Below are 16956 nucleotides of genomic sequence, written 5' to 3'. Positions count from 1 at the left end.
GACTTTAAAAATCTTTTTTTTAATCTTAAGCCAAAACACTCATTTTCTGTGCAATATGCTCAGTAATATATATGCAGAATACTTGGTTGCACCAGCAACTACTACATGATACTCATCAAAAACTTAAAACTACACCAAAAAAATGTTCACATTAGAGAAGTTACATTGGACCTTGCCTGTTGAACTTGATCCCAAACTTCATCACACGTAGTAATAGGAAAAGGCTGTGGTTACTCTGGGAGGAAGCAGGAACAAGAGGGAGCAGCATCCCCAGCACTAAATGCAGAGCCTGGAGGCTGCTCCTCGGCAACTCCCAACTGGAAGATCAGAGACTCTTATCACCTGTTACCCTTTAGCAAGGTACTTGGGATATATGCTGAGTGCTGGGAAGCTCTTCTTTGCCTCATAATTTCCTAGGCAATCCCAGAGCTGTTCTGGCTGCTGCTGCTTTGAAGGCTGTGTGGTCAGACAGAGTACGTATTTTCTGGCACACCTGAAATTTTCTCAAGGGATACAGGCCATGGTAAGAAAATTTTCACTTTCTAGCTCCCTCTTCATAAAAACAGAACTTCCCAAGCCAAAGAAAATATTCTGCCCTAAGCAAAAGGCAATACATATATGCTGCTGCAAACAAAATCAGTTTTAGAGTTCCTCTCCCACGCCTCCTGCTTCCCTTAAAAGAAGTGGGGGGGTGGGGGGTGGGGGGAAATCCTTTGATAGCACAGTGTATTTGGTGGCCTAAATATGGGTGTTACCAGATTCCCCACTGACACAAAGATGTCATAACTTGAGAAGGTGAGAAAATGACTTAAACTTCTGTAAGAAAAATCAACCTGGAACAATTAACCTGAGAATGGCACCAGGATGGTGTCCCAGAAAGCTCATTTCCAAGACAAGTTTCTATTGGGAAAAGTTTAGCAGTTCAGGACTGCTGAGAATAAGTTCTCACATTTACACCTGACACAATGAATTCACTTGGACACACAATACGGTTAGAAGCCATCTGAAAAAACCAACTGATTTTTGCTATCATGTTCTTACATCATTTCATAACCTCCTTATACAGATGCTACAAGTAACACACCATGAAATGCAGTATTATTGGCATCTGCCTCCAGTATACAGAAAGGAAAACTTCGTTGCATGATGGCAAAACAACTGAGATCCTTCGAGAACCTTCCTTGCCTCCCAGTATCTTGCCTGCACACCAACAACTAATTACCACATACCACTCCTGATCATCTTTACAGGTTTTTGATACACTTAAAAATGCTTTCTTCAACTACAATCAGTGGTTTTAATGTTGTTTTTTTCTTAAATGTGAGAATTAAAACACCATACTCTGTTCTGTCCTTCAATAAAATTGCCTACACAGCTACTTTTGACCTATGAGTGCTTGTTCTCCCTCCCAGTTTTCTCTGCAAACCTACACACACAAGACAGATTTAGATTACTTAATTTTTTTTTTATTAGCCGCCTGCTGGACCTATGTTAGTGCAGATAAACACATGAAAAAGTTAGAAACCAAAGAAAGAGAGGCATATAAATGGGCTTTCACTAACCTTTTGCCAGGGTGCGGAAGCTGAAATAGCTTGCAAAGGTTGAGCCACAGGGGACCAAACTAGGCAGTAAATTTGCTCCTGTCAGCTTGTGAGCAAGTGAGCAAGCAGGGAGAACTGGTGGCTGGGAGGGGAAGAGGAGTATACCAGGAAAGATGAGTGGTTAGGTACTAAATCAGAGAATAGGAATTGCAAATAACTGTATGCTGTCTGGGAAGTGGAGAGGAAGAGATATTTTCTGAGAAATTGCCATGCACTGTCAAACATCTGCATTTTTACTCCACAAAAGGTCTCTGTCCCACCTCCTCTGCCAGCCTTCTCTCAGCTTTTCACTGGGAACACCAGCTCAGTTAGCAGGAAAACACAGGGAGCTGTCTTATGTACACACACACCTGGAAAGGAGTGCTTGAGAGCTGAAATTGCTCCTGGGCATCACTCAGTCCTGCAAGCCTTCCACTGTTGGGAGTGCTCTCTGCATCAGTTTCAAATCTTTTTATGGTCAACTCAGTTGCAATGTTGCCAAAATGTTGAGATTGCTGAAGCTGCTTTGATGGCCTGAGAAGGTCTCCAAAAGCCTGAAGTAAGGGAGATGTGATTAGTCTCCATAATGAAATTTTCAAATACTCCTCTAGTGAGGAAAAGTCAACAAACAATAAAGAAACCACAACCTCTGACCTACACCTTGTGTTAGAACATAGCTCTGATGACTGTAACACCCTAAAACTTATAATTATGAAACTGAATGCATTTTGGTCGTGGATGGATGGTTGTGGATGAAGTAACTCTTAAAAGGAAAATGGCAAGAGACCTTTCACAACCAGAATGTCAGATGTCATTTGAAAATCCAAGAGGACTCAGATTCAAGCCCAACAGATTCAAACCCGACGAAGATTACACTGAAGTCGAAACAGCAAAGACCTTAATTTTCCACTCAATCTTCGTATAGGAGAAGAGATTGCGGGGGTTGCCTGTGGGGACAACAAACTCCTCATTGTCCTCAAAACACTGGTCTAACCCACAGCACACATAAAAGTAATACCTCATTGTACTGTCTCTAAGTAAAATTGATAGCCTTACAGCACTCTATCCTATTTTGACTGCTCTTTTTGCTCATGTTTCTACTCATAGAAATAACACTTAACCCTCTTTTTCAGTAGACTGTTTCTGCCTTATTTTCTGTAATTACCATCTAATGCAAAATGTATTACATGGGAACAGGTCATAGCATCACCATGCTTCACCACCTTCTCCAGCAGCGTCCTCTGACCTGCATTGTACGTGAATCCTTGCTTCGTGGTTAGCATTAAGCTTTCATGTTAGTGACCAGCATGTAGCTCTGAGAGTCTTTGGTGCCTTGCCCAGGTTTAGCAAATAATTATGTCTTTAGTGTTTCTGCTTCAGTTGATCCCAAGACTCAACTTATTTTCTCCTAGCAGAAATGCAAATACGTATTAAAATAAAATGCATCTTTTTCATTACAACTTCTAGTTGTACAATCTTCTACCAGTTGGTTCCACATATTTCTGTTTCCTAGGTTCTTTCTAGGTTCCTAGGTTCTTCTATTTCTCTTTAAATACCTACATTCTATAGCACGGGAACACAAAATTTATTTCTACACCCCTCTCAAACCACTTTTTGATGACAGAAATGTTACACACAGCGTGGCACACCTTCAGTCTGCAGCACATCTATTCTCTGGATATTAAAGGGGACTTTGCTTTCCAGTCCACTCAAGCCAACACATTTCAACAAGTAAGGAGAAGGTAAAAGAAATCAAAACGAAAGAAAACAAAAAAAGGAATAGTTCTATAACATAATTGCATACTTTTAAATAGCATGTTTTCCATGTGTGTCAGATATCAAATAGCTTAATGACAACTGATAACTGGCTGATTTCTGCAACCTGCTATCAGCTGCTGTTTTCAAAAGAACACAAGCTATTCTTAATACCACAGTACAACTCCACTTGGTTGTGTAGGAAGCTTGCATTTTTCGACCAGATGGCAGGTATATACCATTTTAACCAAAATCCTGTTTTAAGAACAGCAGTCAATATAATGACAGTGCTTGACAGGCCAAGAGGCATACAAAAGTAGATAACTACGTAATATCATTTATTATTGCTCTTTAAAATAACATACTTACGAACAGCAACAGACGGGCCAGGCAATCAGGCTGCATGACCTGATTAACTAGAGGGAAAAAAAGTGGTTTGTTTGGTTTTTTTAATTAAACTTCAGCCTTTACTTCCAAAATATACTTTGTAAAACTTGGATGTGATTTTTTTGTGTATATATCAAGCCAAAAAGCCTCTGCACCCTGAGTCAAGCAGGGACAAGAGCTATTTGGCTGCATTATAGAGCAATTAATCCACAGAAGTGCATTCACACCAAATAGAGGGAAAAGCCACCTCTAGAACACAGAGTTTGATAAGATACAAATAACTTGCTAAAGACCTCTGTCATTAAAGCAATGTCTATCAATTAGTAAATGAATTATTTACACCAGCATTTCTATTGCAGCAGAAAACATTATCCTGTTCTGTTTCCCTGTTATCTCCTAAATAGCAACAGCAAACAGTAGCTGTGAAATCCAGTTACATCTCACAGGAGCAAAATAACTCTGCATTTTTAATAGGCAGGAACTCAGAATTGCCTTAGCCTGGACATATTTTCTCTTCTTTTCCTTGACGTGGGAACAAGCATCAGCCCCTTCTCACATCTGACCCACTGCATCCTCATACTGCTATATCTACCACAGGACATGGTTTGCCCTTTCGTACTTACATTACGGCTGGAGTCTTCTCTTCAAATAGAAATGAAGAATCAAGAGAAGTAGACTCTGGGTGACGGAGCAGCACGACTGAAATACGCCAGGTAGTCACCGCAGTTTCTCATCTCTTCTGTGTCAGAGACTTCCCTTGTATTCAAACTAATTTGAGTGCAGAAGATCCGATGTCCTACCAGTCAAACACACTGAGCCTTTGGATCCTCTAAATCTCTATCAAAGCATTTAGGAGTAGCTGTCTGTACATATACTTTGGCCTTTTTTTGGATGTATGCCTATGCAAGAAGGAAGCAAACTCTCTTTACATTTCACACCCATTCACACCGCATTTTTTTCAGCGTGTTGCTAAAAGAAAAAAGTCCCAAGCTAGTTCAGCTTCAAACGGCCAACCACACAATCATTTCTTTTCCTCTGGTTAATTAACCAGTCAGTATGACTGGGTTGCTTTCCCACACGCTCCTGATGTGGGGAATGACTTGCCTAAGCAAGCAAGACAATACTTTAGGAAGCAGATTAGAAAATGCAAATGCACAGGGAGTCCAATAGGCACCTCCTGGGCTGTGTCATGCCCAGGGAGGCTTGGCTTTCCATCCCCAGCTGAGGCTTTGGGAGGTGCTCGCCTCTCTGAAGGCTTACACTGGGGATACTGGGCACTGAGGGAGGTGCTACAACTTCCCCGTGACCCAACCCTGTGTCCAAAGGCAAACAGCAAGAATGATTTTTGCCAACAGCAGACACTGAGGCTCAGCCCTGCTGTTAACCACAGTGACAGCTACTATGCCACCAATCCAGGGCAGGCTATTTCAGCCAGAACAGATGTATAGCTTACTGAGGAAAAAGGACAGCACCACAGTCTCTACTCCATCGTGTAGATGTGACCGTTGCAAAAAGGTCAGGGAAAACCAGGGATGGGAGGGGTTGGATTGTTTCTGACCCCCCAGGTCAGCAGGATGGCTTTGCTTGCTCTACACCTACTCCCAAAAGAAGAAAAGGAGGTCTTCAGCACTTGCACACACCTCCTCATGGCAGGGAGCATCATGTAGAAGTGTCCCAGGCATGTGGGGTCATTGCTTACACTGCCTACTAAATAAACAAGAGTCTCAGGAACATCTTTTACAGAGTGGGGCAATGACAGTACGCATTTACCTCTGACCAATTCTGTCTGCTCTAAGTACCAGGTGGTAAAGAACAGCAAATCACCACGAATGTCCTGAAACGGGTTTCTCAGTGGGGCGTGTTTTCCACGTCCCTGAAGGCTTTTAAAGAACCTGGCTGAATTAAGCCCTGAGGAACCTGGTCTGATCTCACAGCCCTGAGTGGGAGGTTGGGCCAGAGACCTCTTGAGGTCCCTTCCCTGACTTCTCCTGGGATCCTCTTCCATTTGACCTTCTCACTCAAACCAACACACTGCTGACCATTTATAGTCCAAGGCAGCAAGTTCTCACAAGCCCAGCACCATCACAATGATTTGGGGGCCAATTCATTACAAAGGCACAGCGAGGTACCCTCCTTCAGCCAGGAAGGTCTCTGGATCAGCGTTCTCCTATTGGCCACCACTGAAGAGCTCCTAATAGATACGGGGTTGGGAGTCAAGAAGTGTAGAAATAAACTTCTCAGCTATAGAGAAGGATTTTCTAGATTTCTCTGTAAGCTTTTATTTCTCAGTTTACTCTCCTTGCATTGAAAGAAAATCTGTATGGATCTAGCAAGAATAAAGGCATCACTTTTTTATATTTAGAATAACTGAAAATTGGTGTCACATTCAAATCTTAAATGGAATGAGGAGCTAATTATACAAGTGGCAATAATGAAGCAATGCTGAGAAGGAGCATCCTGACACCTCTTTTCACAGGCTTTTCACTTGAAATTGCAATTATAGTGATCTAGGTATGAAGACAATGCTGACATTTAAAAAAAGAAAAAAAGTTGTTGTAATAGAAGAAAACACTCTTTTCAGTTTGTGGGGTGATCCTGAATGACAAGTATGCCTGAACCATGGAGTACACCCCAGCAGCTAGCAGGATGGGTCTGTCAGCTGCACCACACAATCCTCCCCATGGTACTGGGTCATGCAGTACTTGAGAGCACAGCTGAGATGCCTGGGGCCACATCCCACTGCTCAGCAGTAAACACTGACTTGCTATCTTCCCCTGGGCAGGAGCATGGTTAGGGGCAATAGCAAGGTAGGAACAAAAGCTAGTCCTGCTGCAAAGACATCCCAAGACTTGCAGTTTCTCACAATACCGAGTCAGTCTGGCTTCCTTCCATCTGACTCAAACCCACGTGCCCGCACAGCTGGTGCATGGTTGTGCCGGGAGGGAAGCCACATTTCTCCCCTAAGGGAAAGCTTGATTCATGCTAAAAGTTATACCAGTCTGGATCTCAGTATTCGCCTGCTCTTGCTGACACCATGGCTGTTTAGCTTCCTACCAGCACCAATCCAATAGGCTCAGTGGCTTGGGCACATCACACCTGAGCAGCAACAGTTCCACGAGGGAGAAAGGGATTTATGGACAGGGTGATATACCTCAGGCGTTCGAAGCCCCCAGATCCCATTCAAAGTTTCACAGCAGGAGAAGAAAGGGGAAAAGATAAGAAGAAAAATTAAATTTTAAAAAAAAGTGTCCACAGAAACTTGAAACACAGATAGACAGTAACCCTGTTATCATTGCTACAGCTCATTTAAAGGCAGTACTTTTCCACACTGCAGTCACATTTCCAGTTCCTTCGCAGACCTACCTGGAGGGACCAGATAATTTGCATCTATCTTTTCCAACATTCCACATATTATTTGCATTTATCGTGAAAGGGTGGAGAATAATAGTGCTTAGTGCAAAAAATAAATACATTTAAAAAACAAATCAGTCACTGCTGCCAGTCAGACAGATGCAAAAGTTGACAAAATACAGCCTTTCATTATTTTTTCATTCCATCCAATGCACAAAATACATGAAATATAAAAGAGTGCCTCACATAGATTTTTTCCAGCTGAATGGAGCTTTGACAGTCAAGAACACTGCATTTTTCACATAATAAAATGTGATTTTCCATCAATTGTACCAGTAATTGAAATGTAGCATGCAGCACAATCCCTTGAAAGTCAAGGGTGAGGCTGAAAGTTGCAAAACCAGAACCCTCAAGGGAAGAGAAGCGAGGGATAGAGAACTGGTTCTCTGCCAATCATGTATTTTTCTACCAATTTCCCCCGAAAGGGCTCCCCCTCCTCCCGTTCCTGGTGTTCAAGAGGCGGGGGGAGCAGGCAGAAGAAAACCATCCATCTGGTTCCCATCACAGGAAAGACTGCCTAGGCTAACTCCTGCCAAAGCCCGTCATTAGCAATCAGCATGAGAGAGAGCATGAGAAAACACAGCACAGCTAAGACAACAAACTTAATACTTTTAATACGCTAACCATAACAACAGGACTCAATTTTGTTCTTTATAAAACTATCACAAGAGTCAGATGGGTCATCCCAGTAGCCTCACTTTATCAGAGAAATTAATGTAACAAGCAATGCAAAAGTTATTTTCTTCTGCCACAGTACATCCATCAGCACATATTAGAAGCATCTACAGGAGTGAAATATTGGCAAGGAAGGATAATTTGGTTAAGCGGGTGCAAAAGCTTGCTACCCATTAATAGATATTGTCTCCTCTTAGCTACAGCATAATAGATGAGACATTCAAATCCTGATGCAGCCGCTGTAATCTAAGATCTGGTATTTTATGAAAGCTTGGAGAGACTGCCATCAGACTGCCCATGTTTCTTTGCCACAGAAGTTCAGCACAATTCTTCCCACCCCTCCTACCTTTGCCGGTCAGGTAGAGTAATGCCATCATTTCCCCAACTTCCACAGAGAAACTGCCCTTCTTACATATCATCCTTTAAGATCTATTTTATCACTCTTTCATTTCAGGCGACCAGGAAAAAAAAATCAACAAAACCCAAGCCCATATACAAATGGTCTACAGCGGTATGTCCCAGGCTGCTATCACAGAGAGAGGAGACCTGTAGGGGTATTAGGACCTCGCACTGCCGGACACTGCATACAGAGGTAAGCAATGCTGCCAGCTGGACTTCTCAGCCACAACTTCCCCTTCTCAGGAATATAATCACACACACCACTCATTACTGAATAAGAGTGTCAATAAATTACCTATCTGAAATAATTAAATCTGACTGGGGTCACAAGTGATCTGCCAGTAGGGGACAGAGAGAGGTGGCAAGCTCTAACCTCCTGCTATTCTCTGAAGTTGCCTCAAGCCTCAAAACAGACCCTGCAGGAGCTCAATTCTCCTCCCCACAGGCAATGTAGACGCCTTGTTTGGAGTGTTGGTCCACTCTCTACAAGTCACATTTCCTCCCTCCATTCAGCAAGGGCTGCCGCTGCTCCATTTGCTCAATCCTGCCATCCTGGAAGAGCGCGTGGGAGAAGGTGAACACTTGAGGATCTCCAGGAGAGCAACCTGAGAACAGCTCTGTGTCACGATGCCTGCCTTGAGCTCCTTGCACCAGAGTATCAGCAACAGCATGACCAACGCTTGCACAGCAGCAATCAAAGCTGCTACGCTTCTTCCTAAACTGTGCTTCTTCCTGTCCTGAGGCCAGGGTACAGAGATGGCAAACGGGGAGGAAACCTTCGGGAAGAATTGCGGTGTCTCTGCCTTATGATGACACGGCACCAACTCCCTCAGGACTGTCCCCATGCACATCACTATCACCTAGCTTGCTTCTCTCAAGCTTCTCCCTTTTGTTAGGCTGTTCCCACGCAGATCTAATAATATCCTGAACAGATGAGTGAATATGAATAACAACTCTTTCTTCCTCCTTCCAGGAAACTATTTCCCCATTTGTTTTTCTCACCTCCCTGCTGCGGTATTTAGTTCCAAACTTTAATGACCTGTTTAAGAGGGGGAAAGAGGCTTCTAGGAATGACTTGCCCTTGGCTATTCCATGGGCTGCTGAGAAGTGAAATCTCATCATTTATACCCTTTTTAGTTGAAGAGGAACAATTCTGGGACCACATCTAGACACGAGGGAGCAGAGATTTTATCTCATTCTCTTTTGCTGTGTTTAGTATTCTTAGAAAGTAAATACAACGGGGAGATGAGAGCTGAGCCTCAGCTGAATTGATGCTGGATAATTAATGAGAAACTTTTCAAAATGTCTTAGTTTTACCCCGTTGTGGGATAGGGACATTTCCATCTCAGCCTGCTGTGCTGAAGCTAATACATGCCTCCAAAGGGTCAGACAGGCATTGGTGCCACAGCCCAGGGTGGAATCACAGAAGAGGACAAGGAGATAGCACTGATGACTGAGAGCAGCCTGGACTGCTGCAGGAATGTGGCCAACATCAGTCCTTATCCCTGACCTGGCTGTACTCCATCACAGCTCTTCCTGCCCTTCATTCCTACTGTCTTGGCTTGACACTGCACACTCACCTGCTGGTTGGTAAAAAGCCACGTGCTGGTTTGACTCCTTCAGGTTGCTCACCGGATCCCAGGGAACATTTTCCCTCCCATGAATAAGAGGCATAACCGTGGGACACAGACAGGAACCAGCCATGGGGCACTGCATGTCTGAGAGGGCTGCAGAGCAGGATGAGATGAAGAATGAGGACAGACAGGGGCAGCGTGGAAGGAAGAGATATGGTAGAAACCGAAGGTGGCCCCTAAAAAAATAAAAAGAAAAATAAAAGGCAGTGGAAGAGCAACTCAGCTGCTGAAGACCAAGCAGTTAGGATGCGAGAAGCAGCAACCAGTCCACTGCTGATGGATAAGAGTTCAATCTCCCTCCCGTATCTCCCATCACAAGAAGATGGAAAAGGGTGTGCAAAAAAACCTCAGGAACCAGAACTAGTAGAAGCATATCTTTTATTGTAACCCTTCAAAGTCATGGATCATGAAGGCTTTGCTTCCCTTCCCCCATTCTTCTCATCTCTGAAACATTTTTCTTGCTGTTTTTCCACTCCAAACTTTTAAATAGCAGAAGACACTGTGTATAGGAAGCCAGCCCGTTGTTTAGACACAGTCATTCAAAGCTAAACAACATAAAGACAAAAAAAAGCAGAGGGGAAGAGACAGGCAGATGGTGGTGAGCAGTGCAGACAGCACTGTTATTGCAACATGCTGAAGCACAGTTTGCCAGAACTACTAGCTCCTTGGGTTTTTTTTTACAACCTTAAAAATGCAAATACAAAGTCTCACTGTGAGGCTGAAAGTTGGAAGCTCAAGTTTCAGCTCAAAACTACATTCCTAGTGATCTCGTACTTGAGCTGAGGAAAATTATACACATATATTGAAAAATCTGATGTGACGTGTCTCTAAATTTAAAAAAATAAACATAAAATACAGTTTTTGAGAAGTAAAAAGGGGAAGGATATTATAAAATTTGTTCTTTATTTGTTGATCATGTATGTTTAAGTGATTATGCATAATATTTTCACAAAAGACTTCACCCAAAATTCAATAAAGCTTCTGAATATGAAGGACTACCTCAATACCATTGGGTTCCCTTACATTTAAAAAAACAGCACTGGACATTTTTTAAATGCATAACGCTTGCTATTATAGGTACTATACACACTATACTTAACAGGATAGCGCTCAACAACTCTAAGAATATGTCCAGAGATATTCACATTAGGGAAAAAAATCTATTTCCTCTCCCTTTCACTTGAAATTGCTGCAGGGTCTGGTGGGGCAAGCTGTGAGTAGAGGGCAAGTGCCCAGTGACACCTTCTTTGACCACACCGAGCACCCAGACTCCAGTCTCTGCACCCTCCCAGAGCTCAGCTGCCATCCCTGCATCTCCAGCCAAGTCAGGGCAGTGGAGCTGTGATGAACTATCTTCATCAACACCAAACTTCTTTGTTTTGATGAGGTAAATGAATGACTGTGTTTGCGCCCTAAGTGGACCATAAATCACCAAGGCATTTAGCCACTTAGCTTAGCACTGTCAAACATACTTTGCAATGGCCAAACACAACCCATATGACAAATTTACGCAGCAGAAGTTTTCAGACCACCAGTAATTTCTGCCTGAAAACCCTGACCACTAAGAAGAAAGATAAGAGAGGCACAAAGCAAGGAAGAAAAAAAGGAATATTATAAGTACCAGTGACCTAAAGTGGCACAGACTTCCCAGAGCATGTGACAAGCGGAGGTAGAATAAAATAACCTGGAGCTAAAAAGGCAGAGGTGATGCTTTTAACTCCGCACTCCTGCAACCTCGCACTGCGTGGCGGCAGAAAGACTGGTACTAACAGAAAATGGTGCAAAACCACAGGACATTCTGAGGGTCAACCACAGAACAGATTTCGAAAGGAACTATTTTAATCTTACAAATCCCAAATCTGGCCACGGGACCTCTTCTCCTCCGCCCTCCCAGCCAGCAGGGCCGCTGCGATGGGGAAAGGAGCAGAGAAAGCCCGGCTTGGAGGGGCCCCTAGCGGCGCCGCCACTGTGGGAACGGGGCTACCTCTCCACATCCACAAGAGCAGCAGCTGCACCCCATCCCCACTTCTGAAGCACCATCGCTCCCAAACGCCGCCTCCCTGGCATCAGTAGCCCTGCAGTTTTTAACCAAACACCAAGGATGCCAGCACAGGCGCTGCTGGTTTGTTGAATTACATGCATCATCCCTGTTCACACACGCACGGACCATATTCACGGGGTTCCCACTCACTCTACAGGCTTTGCTTCCCTGAACTGGCTCACAGTGTCAGTGAACACACAACTGCAAAACCAGTCAGTGCTGGCAAGGATGCAGATTAACCCACAGCTGCCACCCAAGCTGCTGACACCAACCCCAGAACCACTGGGCACCAGCTTTCCTCCACAGATTGCTTCCCAAGGGCTTGCACCCCATCCTCTCCCCTCCCAGCATGGATGGCCCAGCCCCTGACCACTTGAAGATGCACCCTGACCACTGGAAGACACACCCCAACCGCTGAAGGGCCGGCACGTTTGGGGTAAGCAGGGTCCAGCCAGTATGGAAGTATGTTTTATTTTATTTTACTCCCAGTTTCCTGCAACAAAATCTAGATCTCAGTCCAGCCATACAGTCTGTCAATGCTCACCCATCAATTCGGGAAAGGGGGATAGCGGCAAGGCTGAAGGTTTGGATGACTTCAGGGCTCTATTTGCTGCATCTCAGATAACCCCCTCACTTGCCCTCCCAGTGCTCCCTGATGGGGATGCAATTAGCCAGGCACAAATCAATTGCTTATGGAAACATTTGCTGCAAGGGAATTTCCCCACTAACACCAACTTTAGCACAATCACAATGGAGTGCCTTTTCTTACTCTCATTTAGAACTGGAATACCAAAGAAAATGCAAGCTCAGTCTATGCTGCATTTCACTCACCTCTGAAGTCCATGTTTATGGGTAATGTCACTAAACAAGGTTGTTCGGGTGGGAAGGAACCACAGGATGTCTCCAGCCTCCTGCTCAAAAGCAGGGTCAACCCTGACTTCATGTGAGGTTGCACGGGGCTGGATCTAGTTGGACCTCAAAAACTGCGACGGACAAAGTTCCTAGAGTACCCCTGGGAAATTTGTCAGTGGTTAATTACCCTCATGGAGATTTTCTTTTTTTACTATTTTGTCAGAAAATCCCATTTCAGTCTGCAGCCATTGCTCCTCGGAGCCTGGCTCCACCTTTTCATTAACTTCCTTAAAGTTAGGGGCAAGCTTCCATAAGGTCCTCCTCCAAAGCCGTCTCTTCTCTAGGCTGAAGAAGCTTCTGCCACTCAACCTCTTCCAAAGCATGTGCTACAGGCCCCTGACCACCAGAGAGCTCAGCAATTGGACTGTTTTACATGATGTGCTCCTCTTGTTTTACAGGTACTAACAAAAATGCTAAAATGTGTACATGTGAAGTCACAGGTCAAAGATTAGATAGCTGTCTAATAAAACAGGAACAAGCTTACCAGCTATGCAATTGTTCAAGCAAAAGGCAGAGAGCAGAGATTAACCCTGCTTTAATAAAAAGGCAAACCTCCTTCAAGGCAGCAGAGGGAACCTACTTCCCATTTTTCACATGCCTCACTGTGAAATACACATGAATATACTTAACTCCTTGAAAACTTAATGCTGTCAATATGAGTCACGCTCCAAAATGCTGGAGTGCTTTATACCAAAAGAATCCTCTGATTCACGTACCAAAGACATTTAATGCAGGTAAATTATTTGCAGCAAGACAGACGTCATATTAGAAAAATACATGCTGTGCTCAGTGCCCAGTACTTGGGGAAAACTAGAATTATTAGCACCTTTGTATATGTTGATGGGAGCAGCAATAATTAAATATTCCATGGCCTGAATAAAACTCCCAGGAAACATAGCTGGCCAGCCTGACAGGTTACTCTAGTAGCAGTTCTCCTCCTCTGCTACAGCCACAAGCCATATTCCTGGGAAAGGCTGCTAAAAAGTGTCAGCTGGAGTGAGTGCTACACCCAGGCCCAGCTCATGTACTTGTTGGGGTACCCTGGCAAGTCACTGCTGTGTATGTAGGAAATTCAGCCTCTGTGCAGAAGAACTTCAGCACATCCAGTGAGATGACACTGTCAAAAGCTGCCACCCAAAACTAGGAACAAACACAGCACGCTGGCTCAGGGACACTGAATAAAACTTAAGGATTCAGCTGCCTTTCTGTAGTCTGGGAAAACACCAAAACCACACAGTCAGACTGGTTAGCTGGCTACCCTGCTCCTTCACATAAGAATCAGGATTTTCAACTTGCTCCCCAAGCGAGCTGGAAAGATGAGGTGTCACCACGACAGGGCTTTACTTAGACATGATGGAATCACCAGCAAGGCTCCCACTGACCTCAGGTAAACTCAACCACACACCACAACAGCCTCCAAAGAAACTTTACAAAGACAAAAATTAATACCACTGTTATTTGCTTGTTCTTTTTCCTAATGTTTCCGGGGACAGCATTTGGAAGCTAATCTTCTACTAGCAGCCAATCACTTTTCTTTTCCCCCACTGTGATATTTCAGAGGGAAAAGCGTCACACTAATTCAAGGTAGGTATCAGAACAGTCAGCAGGCTGTGCAGGCCATCCACGAGCTACAAAGCTATTGATCTGGAAAACACACATCTTTCTTCTTTCAGCTACAATCAATCGCTACTTTTCAAGCTCACCAAAGCAGAAAACTCCATTACCACTCAGCATGCCAAAGCATACTCAAACTGCTCCGACATGTTACACTGGAGTTAAAACAGTTATTTCTGGTTTGTTTTATTTCCTCGCTAATGTGGCAACTGTGTTGGGATCCTTTGCTGAGGCCAATGAAGTTAGCAGCAAAAGCAGTTGTGTCCTGGACCAGGCTGATGCCAGGGATCAGGTGGAAGCTGCAGGGCTGAGCAGCGCAGCATGTCAATGTGCTGTTTGAAGCACGGACAAGATAATACAGATTTTGTACTAACCAAAAGTGAATTAAAACTATTGATACATTTGGGAGGCTGCTCGCAGAACAAGATAGGCTTCCTTAAAGGCTGCTTGTGTGCTACTTTCTGCTTGGGGTATATAGACACTAATAGCTGCACCTACCGGCAGCAGGTCACTGCCAAACCAGTGTTAACCAACATTAATATATCTGTTCCCAAGACCGTTATGGGAGAAGGCAGCTACGCATAAAGCAAGGTTACAAACAGGGAGTGAGTGATATGGATGCTGACACTGTGTCCTAGGACTGTGGGGGTGAGCCCTCCTCCCTCCGGCTCAGGGGTGGTCCCTGTAGCCCAGCATTGCACAGGCTAGATGGCAAATAACCTTGCTGATCCTCTGCCAGCCCCGCAGAGGGGCATAGAATCATAGAATAGTTTGAGTTGGAAGGCATCTTAAAAGATCATTCAGTTCCAACCTCCCTGCCATAAGCAAGGACACCTCCCACTAGACCAAGATGCCCAAGGCCCATCCAACCTGGCCTTGAACACCTCCAGGAATGAGGCAGCCGCAGCTTCCCTGGGCAACCTGTGCCAGTGCCTCAACACCCTCATGGTGAAGAAATTCCTTTGTGAATTATGAAGACATTCCATTGTGAAGAAATGTCTAGAGAAACTCCTCCTTATGTCTATGAGGCATCTTGGGGTGCTTTGGGAAGGGAAGTGTGAGACTTCAATGCTTTGCCAGCCTTGGAGGGAATGACCAAGAGGCAGCAAACTCAGTGTCAAGAGCAGCAGAAGGGCTGGCTAGGGTGAGCCAAGATGAGTCTGACCTTATGTGCAAGAGGCTACAAAAAGGCTTTGAGAACAACCCACTGCACCATGACAAGGAGAGGGTCCAGACATGAGCATCATGGACCAACAGAGAAACTCCCACCAGCTTGGAGAGGTGCCACAGCACCCTGTTGGAGCCAGGACCCAGCTACAAAGGGCTGGCAACCAGGGTGCTAATTCACAATACATCCGTAAACACCTTTATTTTTCTGGAGCTACATCAAGGTCTGGAAGCAGAAGAAACAGTTACTCCAAACCAAAACTTGGCACAGCAGCCTCATTTGTGATTATTTGAGAGCCAACACATTCCCAGGACAATTAATAGCACCACACTCTGCATAGAAAGGACGACTCCACAAATACAAAAGCGGAATAAACAGAGGCAGCAGTACCACCAAAGCTGCAGTTACAGAGGATTGCAGACAGTTCAGATGTCAATGGCACAAAGCTTATGCAAAGACCACCAATGAACGGACGGACTTATATTATATTATATTATATTATATTATATTATATTATATTATATTATATTATATTATATTATATTATATTATATTATATTATATTATATTATATTATATTATATTATATTATATTGTATTGTATTGTATTGTATTGTATTATATTATATTATATTATATTATATTATATTATATTATATTATATTATATTATAGGCACAGCTTGAGAGACAGCTATTTTCTTCTGTTCAGCAGCTGTGAGGCTTCAGATGGAGACTTCACCCAGCCTCGGAAATAACCCTTTTGGAAAAAGGTAGGCACGTTTGGGATACAGTCCAAGAATCAAGCAAAAAGAGCCAAAAGATGTTTGGAAACATTATCTATTAGTTACAGCTCAGAAGATGAACAGAAAATTACAGAGGTGGAGAATACATCCTGAGAATATACAGACCTGAGATCAGATAACTGTACAGGAAGGACAGTCATCAGTTGTTCTACTGCACAAAGAAAACCAAAACCCTACTCTACACTTGGTAAGTTTTGAGGGTATTATGAAAAATCTTTCTGACACAGAGAGTGAAGGCCTGGCACACAAGTTGACGACAGGTTGTGAAATCGCTCTGACCAGAGGTTTTGAAGATAAACATCTATCCTTCTTGGGGACAAAGAGATGGATTAGAAGATATCTTGAGGTCCCTTCTGGTCCTGAATTTCTAAAAGCACTCCAGTTCCACTGCTATCCTTTTTCTTGTCAGTAGGCTCTGATTATTAGCCTTAAAAAATAATTCAAAAAACCACAAAACTTGTCCTTTACTCAGCTGTGATGCCAATTCTTGTTTTCTCCCTTCTTTTTTATTATTTTATTGAGTCATCAGACCATACCTCTGTATCAAACCTCAGTGAACAGATCTTCTTGTGTTCA

The 16956-nt window shown here is 43.7% G+C and overlaps 2 protein-coding genes across 3 annotated transcripts in view; both read right to left on the bottom strand.

The window, feature by feature from the left end:
- The window catches only part of STOX2 (storkhead box 2), a 152887-nt gene that overhangs the window by 102338 nt on the left and 33593 nt on the right, over positions 1-16956 (bottom strand). Inside the window, exon 1 of one of the 2 annotated variants that reach the window (XM_069855907.1) lies at positions 4346-4368. The exons of the other annotated variant lie outside the window; for it this stretch is intronic. The gene's annotated coding sequence lies outside the window, so the exon portion shown is untranslated. Of the gene's footprint in view, positions 1-4345; positions 4369-16956 lie in introns of those variants that run through there. 2 annotated transcript variants of the gene reach the window in all.
- The window catches only part of WWC2 (WW and C2 domain containing 2), a 298844-nt gene continuing 292218 nt past the window's right edge, over positions 10331-16956 (bottom strand). The window contains exon 24 of the transcript XR_011337363.1: positions 10331-10340. The gene's annotated coding sequence lies outside the window, so the exon portion shown is untranslated. The remainder of the gene's footprint in view (positions 10341-16956) is intronic.

Source organism: Phaenicophaeus curvirostris, chromosome 4 (assembly GCF_032191515.1).
Source record: "Phaenicophaeus curvirostris isolate KB17595 chromosome 4, BPBGC_Pcur_1.0, whole genome shotgun sequence".
Taxonomy (NCBI): Eukaryota; Metazoa; Chordata; class Aves; order Cuculiformes; family Cuculidae; genus Phaenicophaeus; species Phaenicophaeus curvirostris.
The sequence above is the reverse complement of the archived record's forward strand: the minus strand, read 5'-3'. Positions and strand labels throughout refer to the sequence as shown.